The following is a 10284-nucleotide window of genomic DNA, read 5'->3' as shown; positions in this document are numbered from 1 at the left end:
GTGTGCATAAAACATGTGACCTACAATCCCATTTTTTACATAGCATAATGCCTGACTAGAATTTATATGCCTCTTTGTGACTTTCCTGCTATTGCATCCAGAGATATTGCACAACAAAAAAACATATTCCTAAACAAGTCAGACCTATTGTCTTTGTGAGCTCTTGTTAGCAGTTTTATATAATTGAGTAACAACAATGATTTTGTTGTAGATAATTAGAATTGGTAATTGCAAACGGTAGATTTGTGTCCATCACTCTGTGCAATCTGGAGAGAGGCCAAGGATTGGGTGAGTGTGTAATGTGCACATTGTAATTGGCCACTGACTCACACTGGCTTCAGCCTCAGCTCAAGAGCTCTCAATCATGCCCATGTTGAACACGCACCCACAACTAGAACGCACGCAGTAGCGGCCGGTGTTTGTGAGGAGTGGTGAGGCAGCCGGATTGGTGGGGGGTGGAGAGGGGGCATAGGGCTGGCGAAGGGAGGGAGGCCAAAATAAAATTAAAAAATAATTTTTCAAAACATACCTTCAGCTGGCTACATCGCGCTCCTCTGCTCCTCTTCTTTTGCACAGGCTCCTAGAATCCTGAAGCTGCTGTCACACGAGAGCACCTTCAGGATTGACCTGAGCTCCCTCGATTAGCGTTCCGGAACAGACTGGGAGTCTGTGCATGCTCTGTCCAACCTGGGGTTGGAGAGAGCTTCACTGCCCACAGGCTTAGCTCTCCACTAGGGCGGAGGAGCATCACCCCACTGCTTTCTCGCAGTGCAAGAAGCCGAAACATAAAATGGTGATAACTTTGTTATTACCATTTTATGTTCGGTTGAGGGTGGGCGGGGCTGCTCTGTGAGCAGGGGATGAGTGGCGTGCCTGCCCAGTCCTGAGTGCGCAAAGACTATATGGTCGGACCCATGGGGCCACCCAAACCAGTCATGCGCACCCTGCCCTTCTCCACATAGAGAAAATGGCCTCCCCATAAGCCCCTGGCTGGGCAGCATCCCGACCAATCACAACGCTGCTTGCAGAAGTGTGATTGACTTAGGGGAGGGAGCCTGGGTGCCTGCTTCTGCTTCCTGTTCCTGATGGAGGCAGGAGAGCAGGAGCAGAGAAAACGTGGGACCCGGCCGGCAGAAAGGTACGTTTATAATTTTTTAAAATTATTATTAAATTAACTCCCCCGCGGGATCTCCCCGTGTGCCCCTCCCCGCCCGCGAGCCATGCCGGCCGCGACTGACTGCCCATGATGGTTTGGCCGGCCTGAGACGGCCGACCAAACCGTTATGCGCAGTGAAGGGAGTGCACTACCACTCCTCTTCGTCCTGTCACCCCCCCAGGCCCCGCCCCCAAGACTCGGCAGGAAAGGAGAAATATAACGAATGTTGTTTTATTATTCCTTTCCTGCCGTTTTTGAGGGGGGAGATGATGCTCCTCCGCCATAGTCGAGGAGCCGCCTCTGAATGCACGCAGACACCTAAATGCGACTCAGCTCACATGTACCCTGCAAGCATTGGAAAAGCAATGGCTCATCTTTTTAGAGCAGAGACCTCTGGGCTTTGCCAATGCATTGCATACTAAAGTCAAATTACAATTACAATACATAATTGCACTACAGCAAGGAGCGTTTGCAAATGTTAACAAATTCAAGTGCTTCACTTTCTTACTATATAAGCAATGCATATGTATCCTGTTAATATATATTGCTAAAACCATTGGCGAAGCCAATATATGCGAGAACTTTTGAGTTAACCAATGCTTGTTTATCACTAGCAACTCTGACACCGAAACCCAGTGTCTGGAGGGCGTGCCACAGTGCCCCGCCTCGGGGAGTGTGTTCTGAGCACCAGCCCCACTCACATTGCCGTCATTCTCCGCATATTTCCTTCCTGTGTGGTGAATCACGCCGCTGAGCTCACAAGAAGGGCAGTGGGCGGGGCGAAGAAGTGGCCTGACAGTGGTGAGCATGTATTGTACACAAATGCGTCACTCCTCGCGCCCCACATGACACACCCTTTCATAATGCAGATTCCTGGAGTTGCAGTAAGGGCGGGGGGGGAGTCGCACCGTTCCACCAGGAACCGTCTCCTGAATGTCTAACGCTAATCTGATTTAGGTTTCCCCCCTAGATACGGATGCATTTACACAGATGACTACAAGCCTAAACTAGTCGGATAGTTTAGTGGGTTGTGTGCCTGCTGCAGAGATCTGTATATTTTACTACTGGATTTGCTTCAGTGTCCTGTGTGCAAGTCTCAGGCCATAGGTTTCAATGTTAGTGAGATAGCGGTGCGTGTTATTGCACCCGTAGTAAAGATCTGAATGTAAAGGGAAGGCACGTCTTTCAGTCTCAGAGAGACAGCCGAGTCTGTTACTGCGCCTGTTGCAGAAATGCGTTTGTAACGCGAGAGTCAGACGGTTGAATGTCATCGAGATAGCCGAGTCTGCCACTGTGACCGAGGTAGAGGTCTATGTGCATTTTAGTACTTCCAGGTCACAGGGTTAGATTCCGGTGAGACTGCGGCGTCTGTTACTGTGCCTGAAGTAAAGTTCCGTGTATGAACTGTGATGCGCAGGTCACACAGGCTTGATTCTCGATAGGCTAGCTGAGACTGGTACAGCAACTGCCGAGGCAGAGATCTGTGTGTAATCTGTGAAGGTAACAGGCTTCAGTCGCGTTAATTACGTTGTTACCGCACTGGCTGTAGAGATCAGTGTCTAACAAGCACGACACCTTAGTTCCGCTCTCGGTCGCTTCTGTGACAACATGGTATCCCCCTTGCGAGGAAACTGAGTTGATGCCTGGTCTTGGAATGACCTTGTCTTGAAGTTTTTGCCACAGATATGTCCTTGCACATTTCGTACATTTTCTGCCTTGGTTCACGCTGCTGCGAGTACAGTATTTTTGGGGGGCAAAGACGACTCTGCAGAGAAGAAGCAGAGTGCATTTCTTGGCCTGCTGTTATCCACTAAGAAGAAATACTGCATGCCAATAAGTGTAAAAGCTTGCTTTATGTAAGTAAGTAAGTACAATTTTATTGTGTATGGTTAATTAAAACCTTTACAAACAAGTAAAATTCAAAAGAGCTTATTCCATTTAAATAAATAATTTAAAAAAGCATTTACGGAATGATGACTTTTTTTTTTTTTGGTAGAAATAAAGTCCAACATTCATTGTCTATTTTCAAAGTCATTTATTCCAATAAGTCTTTAGGTTTTGCCCAATAGGTCACCTCATTTTTCGTTTTTCAGCAGAAGGAGACTAGCTTTCTCAAAAAATCTGGTGGCCCTGCAAGCTGTCTGCAATTGTTGGCTGTTCAATACTAATATAGCTGCCGACCGACATGTTCTAATTTGAAAAAGGCGGAATATCTGTGGTAGATAATACCGTCTCAATGTACTCAGAAGGGGACAGATGCACAGGACATGAATCAAGGTTTCTTAGGAGAGACCACAAAGCCTGCACAGCGCTGTTGGCCATGATTGCTGCCATGCCGGGATCTGATCTTTTGTGGTATAGGTTCCCAGCCGTAGTCGTAGTAGCATTTGTTGCGTGGATGGTGTTATGTAAAAGCTTGCTTTATGAAATGTACACCTGCTGATGAAGCCTGGTGGGCTAATCAGCCATATGGGGCAATTTGTTCGCCAATCATGGCAAGATGGCTGAAAATAGTTAAGGATGAGGCTGGGGCGAAGCAGAGTGTTTTTACGGCCCGTGTGGTAAGCAGGGTATTTTTGGTAGCAGGAAGATTGGTCCAGGCAGTGGAGTGGTCAAATGCAGGAACACTTTCATCTTTGTATTTGAAACCAAATTGATCATGGTTCCTAATTGGCTTTCATAGCCTTTGGACATGCACAATGCTAGCCTCCAGCCTTGTTATAAAATGGCACTGACTCTCCAAGTGAGTGTTAGAAGAATCAGAGTTTTATTTAAGCTATGTGGGCTAGCATTATTCCTACAGAATCAACTCATAACCAGCGAATACTCTGTTTCGAAAAAGGAAACGTTGTTAGAGTGAGTAATGTTTGTGAGAAAGTGGCTCTGTATATACTGTTCCCAAATAGGTACAGTGTGTACAGAGTCCACAGTCCCCAGAGGTTTGGCAGAGGTTAAAGTTAGATATAACCTTAATCTATAAAGTGGTAGCTTGGTCGAGCAGTAAGGCAGTATCAGAGGACAGTGTAAAGCATTTGTTGTACACACTCAGTCAGCAAATGGTCTCACACACTCAAGAACTGAACTCTAGGCCAATGGTTTACATAAAAAATATATGATTGTTTTATTTTAGAATCAACAATAGGTATCAAAATATACTTTCTCAGAATGAGAGGCTTTAGTTAAATACTTTTGCAATATGCAATTGACTTTTGTAGGTAATAGTTACAGGTTATTGCAATAGGCAACACAATTTCAAACACAATAATACATTGAGCTCAATGTGAATTTTAAGTTATTTGCAATAGATTACTTTCTGGATTACTTTTCTAATTCCAGGACTGGATCCTAGATACAGTCCTGGGACAGATCTTGGAAACAAGTGAGTAAATTCGTTTTAGTTACTGTTGTGATTTTTAGGCAATATTTTGCTATTTTAAAAGTTGACAGAAGAAATTTCATAGAAAACCAGTCAATGATTCCCTATGGGAGAAAATTCAAGTTACAGGTAAAGTAGGTTCTCGTTACTTTTGTAATCCAGGGCTGGGCTCCTAGGCTCAGTACTGGGACCTCTATCTAAAACAGGTAAGTAATTACGTTTTCACAGTTGGTACGATTTTTAAAGAATATTTGTAGTTTGTAAAAATCGACACTTAGAAGAAATTTCACAGAAAAACAGTCAATGATTTCCTATGGAAGAAAATTGGGTTAGTGGTAAGTACGGTTGTGAGTACTTTTCAGGGTCAGTGCTGGGCACCAAGATCCAGCACTGGGATCTCTCCTAATAGCAGGTGAGTATTTCCGTTTTCGTTACTCGGTTGATTTTAGGTGAATATTTTAAGTTTTAGAAACTCCACACTCTGAAGACATTTCAGAAGAAGCCAGTCAATGTTACCCTATGGAAGAAAATTGGGTTATCGGCTTTTGGGTAAGTACTCGACTGGCAGAGTTAAGGTTCTGGGCACAGACTCAGGGGTCTCCCAGGGTCAGGTTGGTACAGTTGTTACACCCTCAGCGGCACTGGGGCAGCCGGGTGCAGAGTGAGTTAGGCCCAATGTTATCCTATGGGAGGCAGGGGGGCCTTGGTTGGTGGCTGCTGACTAGCAGGCCACGCGGCTGTGGGAGCTGGGCTCCTGGTCACTTGCTCAGGGAAAATTGGGAAGTAGGTAGGAGTAAAGGTTACACTGCCAGGGCCACTCAGGCGACTGAGTGCAGGGTGCTTTTGAGCCTTCGGGCGCTCAATGGATTTCAATGGGAAAGCTCCAGGATGAACAAAGGCTGCAAGCTCGGCGACGAAGATTCTTCAGGTGCCACCACCACTTTGAGAGGTAAGCTGGGTAGTTGGAGGATAGGTAGGTACCCAGGAGTCGGGCACAGGGGGCTGCAGGGCGCCGGGTGCAGGGGTGCCTTTTGGTGTCAGGAAATCTTACCCTCTGTTGATCGCGGTTGGGGGGGTCCCTGGTTCTGAGGCTGCAGGTGTCATCAGGAGCATTGAGGTGAGTCCCTGGGTGCCGGATTCGGGGTCACAGTTGCCGGGGGGACGTCCTTGGGCTCTTTGTCCACTCTGAGACAGGCCAGACTTGGCGGGTGCAGAGTGTGCAGGGTTCGTGTTTCCGGGCTGGTGCCAGGGGTTAGAAACTTGCTTTGAGCAGAGCCACTGCTCATGGGAGTCCCAGATGCTCAGAGTCACAAGGTAGCCAGGTCCTCCGGGGTTTGTGAGGTTGCTGGCCACAAGAGGTGGCAGGATTTAGCAGGAGCAAGTTCGAGGGTCGACAGGCCGGTAAGGCTGGGGCCAAAGCAGTTGGTGTCTTCCTCTTCTTAGCAGCTGCACGGCAGGTCTTCTTTCTTCTTGCTCTTCTTTGCTTTTTCGGAATCTGGAATCTGCAGAAGGAAGGTTCAGGGTGCCTCTAAATACTAGATTTAGGGGCGTTACAGGTAGGTAAAGGGCAGGGACCAATGGGTCCCTGTCCTGGGGTGGGTACACCCCCTATCCTGACACTCTTCTGTGGGAGGGGGGCAGTAGCCTAGTCCTGATTGGGCAGGGCCTCCCATCTTCAAGATGGCGAGCGCCCAGAGATGTGCTTCACCTCGCCTCCCCACCTGAGGGGTGGGGCTGGCAGGCTGGCACATCCCCTGTCCTTACTTGGGGTTTCCTGCCAGTCTTCCCACCAGAGTGGCGGTCAGAACCGGTGGGGGCCAGTTTGCTGGGTACAGCAAGTGGCCTGGAGAAGCTCACAGAGGCGGCATGCCTTTGAAGCTTCCCCCTGCCCATCCTGGGGGAGGAGACCTAGCACCTCGCCCAGGATGTGCATTGTTGCAGGCCCAGGAGAGCGGGGGCTCTCCACCCAGGGTTCCAGCAACATGTCTGCTGTGTGGCAGCCTAGGCAGCCTCCCAGGCCAGACGTGGATTGTAGGTTAGGTTTCAGGGGGCGTCTCTAAGATGCCCTCTGTAGTGCTTTGTACATTAAATCCAACACTGGCATCAGTGCGGGTTTAATGTGCTGAGAAGTTTGATACCAAACTTCTCAGTCTTCAGCGTTGCCATCATGGTGCTGTGGAGTTTGTGTTTGACGAGCTCTCAGCACCATATACTCTTAAATGGCAGCACTGCACTTACAGTGCCCAGGAAGGGACCTGGGTACTGTAGGGGCACAGGGCTCATGCCCCTGTGCCCACACCACTGGCATAGGGCACCCAGGTAGAGGAGTGGCCGATGTATGCCAGGGCAGTGTAGGTTGTGGGCATGGCACACAGGGATGTGTGCCATGTCGACTCTTTTTTTTGCCTTGTACCCAGACACTCAGCCTGCGAGGGCAGTGTGGTTGTGTTAGGGTATAGGGCCTCTAAGGCTGGCACAATAAGTGCTGCAGCCTTTGGAGGCCTTCCCTGGGCACAAGGCCCTGGGTACCTAGGGTACCATTTACCAGGGGCTGACATGTGGCCAGGGTTTGCCAATTTGGGATTTTAGGTTTTAGGGAAGGAACTTAGGCCCTGGGCACCTGATTGCCAGGAGTCCAGGGCACACTCAGTCAAAGTACATTCAGCAATTCAGCAAAAAGTGGTGGCATACCATGAAAGAAAGATGGCACTTTCTCACAATGTTGCGAAAATCATTGCTGATATAGTTTGTTGTCTTGTATGTATAAGATGTAAGCCATCGTCGAGTAGTGTTGAAGGAACATTATTGATGAGTTTTATTACAGTTCAGTTTGTGGTGTGCGCTGTAGACGGATGGCCCATGAGATTGTTATTTTCTGTTCTGTTTCTGTAGTGTGTGGCACAACAAAGTAGTTGGTTATTGTTAATAAAGTCACCTGGAGCTTAATAAAACACAGTAGACAACCAGATACCTCCACTCTGACTCATCCCAAAACCCATTCTGCTACTATGACCCCCAAAATAACTCTTTCTAGACTCTTCCCTCCTCTACCCCTGCTTACATCATCTCATACCTCTTTTACTATTCAGAGCTTGCAAACAAGCCATTATAAACCCTTCCCTCTGCTTACCACTCCACCTCCCCTTTACTCATCCAAAACCTCATCCTACTGCTATGAGCTCCAAGAAAAACACTTTCTAGACCCTTCCCTCTTCTATCCTTCTACTACCCTTTTCAATCCAAATAGCAAACTAACATGTCCACAGCTCAAATTAATTTCATTTTTTCTTATACTAATTCCCCACTATTCCTGTTCGGGTTATGGAGTAGCGTGCTACCTGTCAAAAAGCGCTTTAACACCTCATCAGGGGTAGTAAGTGCTATATAAATGCAAACCCCTCACTCTTTTATCCCTCCACTATCCTTTTTCAATCCAAATAACAAACTCACATATCCACCGCTCAAATTAATTTCATATCTCCCTATGCTGATTCACCACTAATCCTCTTTGTGTTCCGGAGTAGCGTGCTACTTGCCGAAAAAGCACTGCAATGCCTCATCAGGGGTAGTAAGCGCTATATAAATGTAAATACAATAAATTCCCTTTTGCAGCTGTGTCACTGCCCCATAATGGGAACTCTTTACCCTAAGTCGCCTTCGCTTGTTTTGTGTATATTTCCCTATGCAGTGCACTTTGAGCGCAAATACAAAAAAAGTGGGCCAAAAGGCAAGTTTATTTTTGGGCCTTCATCGCATCTGTTTTTCAACGAGAAACGTGCACGGCCTACCTTTTAAAATGAAGTGTCATATACTCAGGTCAGGTTCTAGGATTTTTGGGGACCTGGGCAGAAAGGGAATGTGCAAGGCCACTCTAATTTGCATAGACTTGAACCAATCAGGGCTGTCTGCATCTCAATAGATGCCCCTGCTCTTGAAGCTGCAGCCCCTCCCTCTCAGCCATCTAAAAGCACCTCTTAACAGCTCATAAAGGGCTGAAGGTGTGAAGGTTACTTATCTCCAGAGAGGGTTAAGGGACTGCCAGGGAGCTAAACAGCCAGGCAATAGTCCTCCTGCTGTGCCTCTGTGTGGGTGGGGGGAGGAGTCCTAATTGCAGGACACAACTGAGGAATGTGCCTTCTTGCAAGTGGGACTGACCCCCACCCCCGGGTTCGTCTCTCGCTACACTGTAGTGCTAGAGCAGAGTTTTCAGTTTGAAAATTAACTGGGTTTTGAAGCTCTGGCATGTCTATTTGTTATATTAATTTATTAATTATTAATTATTTGTCTTGTGTAAGTGTTTATACTAATCAACTCGTTTGTTTTAACAAGAGAGAATTACACGTGGGAATGCATAAGTGTGCTGTTTAATAATAATGTGCGTGTTTACATGTTTAAAGATTGCTGTGTGTTGTTTATTTTTAAGCATAAAACGCTTTTCGAATTAATGCTTTTCTATGTTGCAAGAGCTAGATAATTGCATACACATAAGGGTATTAGTGGGGTTAACACTGTTCAATCACTATGCTGTGGTAACGTTGTTTTTGTCTCTTTTAATTAAGATGGTCTATTGTGGCCTATTGTGGCCTAAACAAAGATGGTTGACATGTAAAGCCTGGCCTCGAGTAGAAATTTGTGACGAGAGAGAGCCTTGCTGAATATGGTCCTGAAGTCAGCTGACCACAGTCCTTGCTTTGCCTGGTTAAAAACTTTCCGTGAGGACAGCAGCAGTTTTGGGCGATCTCCAAATGAAATGAAGTGTCCTTGGCAGCTTTGGAAAACAAAGGAGCTTTAAAGAAAGACTCTGAACTATGATCTCATTGCCGAGGAGACGTGGAAACTACAAGATACAAATGTATTTTTTTGGTTCCTGTTCCGTTATGTTTATTTTGTGATTTTTCCTGAGCGGAGATTTTCAAATGTAGCGATGCTACATCCTTTCCTTCTCGCTTTGCTCAGAGGTTTGACGGAAGAAGTTAATACAAATTATATTTTCCTTTGTTTGACTTACTATAAGAATTGTTAGCCTAGAGAGGGTTTTTGCCACTTGCCATTTGCCTTTTACCGCGTTCCGAATCTGCGTTGGTGAGGATCGTTGCTGAGAGGACTTCGTCTTAAGAGACTTTACCGAGAGACTTGTCCTGACCCGTTCTGACGTTTAGCTAGAATAGGTAACTATGAGAAAAATGATTTATTCTGATTGATTTTCTTTGACTAATTTTAGATAAAGCAATATAATTTTGAATATGGTGTTGGTTATTATTTCTTGTCAATTATTGAGTATCCTATTTTGATTATTATTGTATACATTGTTTAGATTATGTTTAAGGGCAGTCTCAATAACTAGATCTTATCGACCCCGATATAGATGCAGGGTGTTTAGGAGTTTTTTCTTTCCACAGGTTATTGCTGGTAGAGTATTTGAGCGTATGTTAGTGAAATGGGCCCTAGTGTATGAAGAATGTATGTGCGTGTAACTGTGAGATTACTCTATCCGTGGAAGTAGGGATATTATATACACCCTGATCTCTATCAATTTCCTGGTAGCAGAGTAGGATGGTTATTGATGATTGTCTTGATCTGATTAGATTACATATTGATTATTGATTATTGATGTTGGTATATGTACTAATACTATATGTTGGAGTCGTGATGTTGAGTTATATGTAGTGCTTCTGGAACTTGAAAGCTGGTAGCAGTTCCGTAGTAGGGCAGAGGGAAGTATATGCTGCTCTCGGGAAAGACGGGATTGTTG

The 10284-nt window shown here is 46.0% G+C and overlaps 1 long non-coding RNA gene across 1 annotated transcript; it reads left to right on the top strand.

Annotated features, from left to right (window-relative positions):
- Positions 1-2535: 2535 nt before the first annotated feature.
- Positions 2536-9774, top strand: LOC146833045 (uncharacterized). The gene is made up of 2 exons (XR_014960193.1): positions 2536-2656; positions 9092-9774. It is a non-coding gene; the product is annotated as an uncharacterized LOC146833045 (long non-coding RNA).
- Positions 9775-10284: the final 510 nt, after the last annotated feature.

The sequence above is a fragment of the Triturus cristatus genome, chromosome 4_2, assembly GCF_964204655.1.
Source record: "Triturus cristatus chromosome 4_2, aTriCri1.1, whole genome shotgun sequence".
Classification (NCBI taxonomy): domain Eukaryota; kingdom Metazoa; phylum Chordata; class Amphibia; order Caudata; family Salamandridae; genus Triturus; species Triturus cristatus.
Note: the sequence above shows the minus strand (reverse complement) of the source record. Positions and strands in the feature narration are given on the sequence as shown.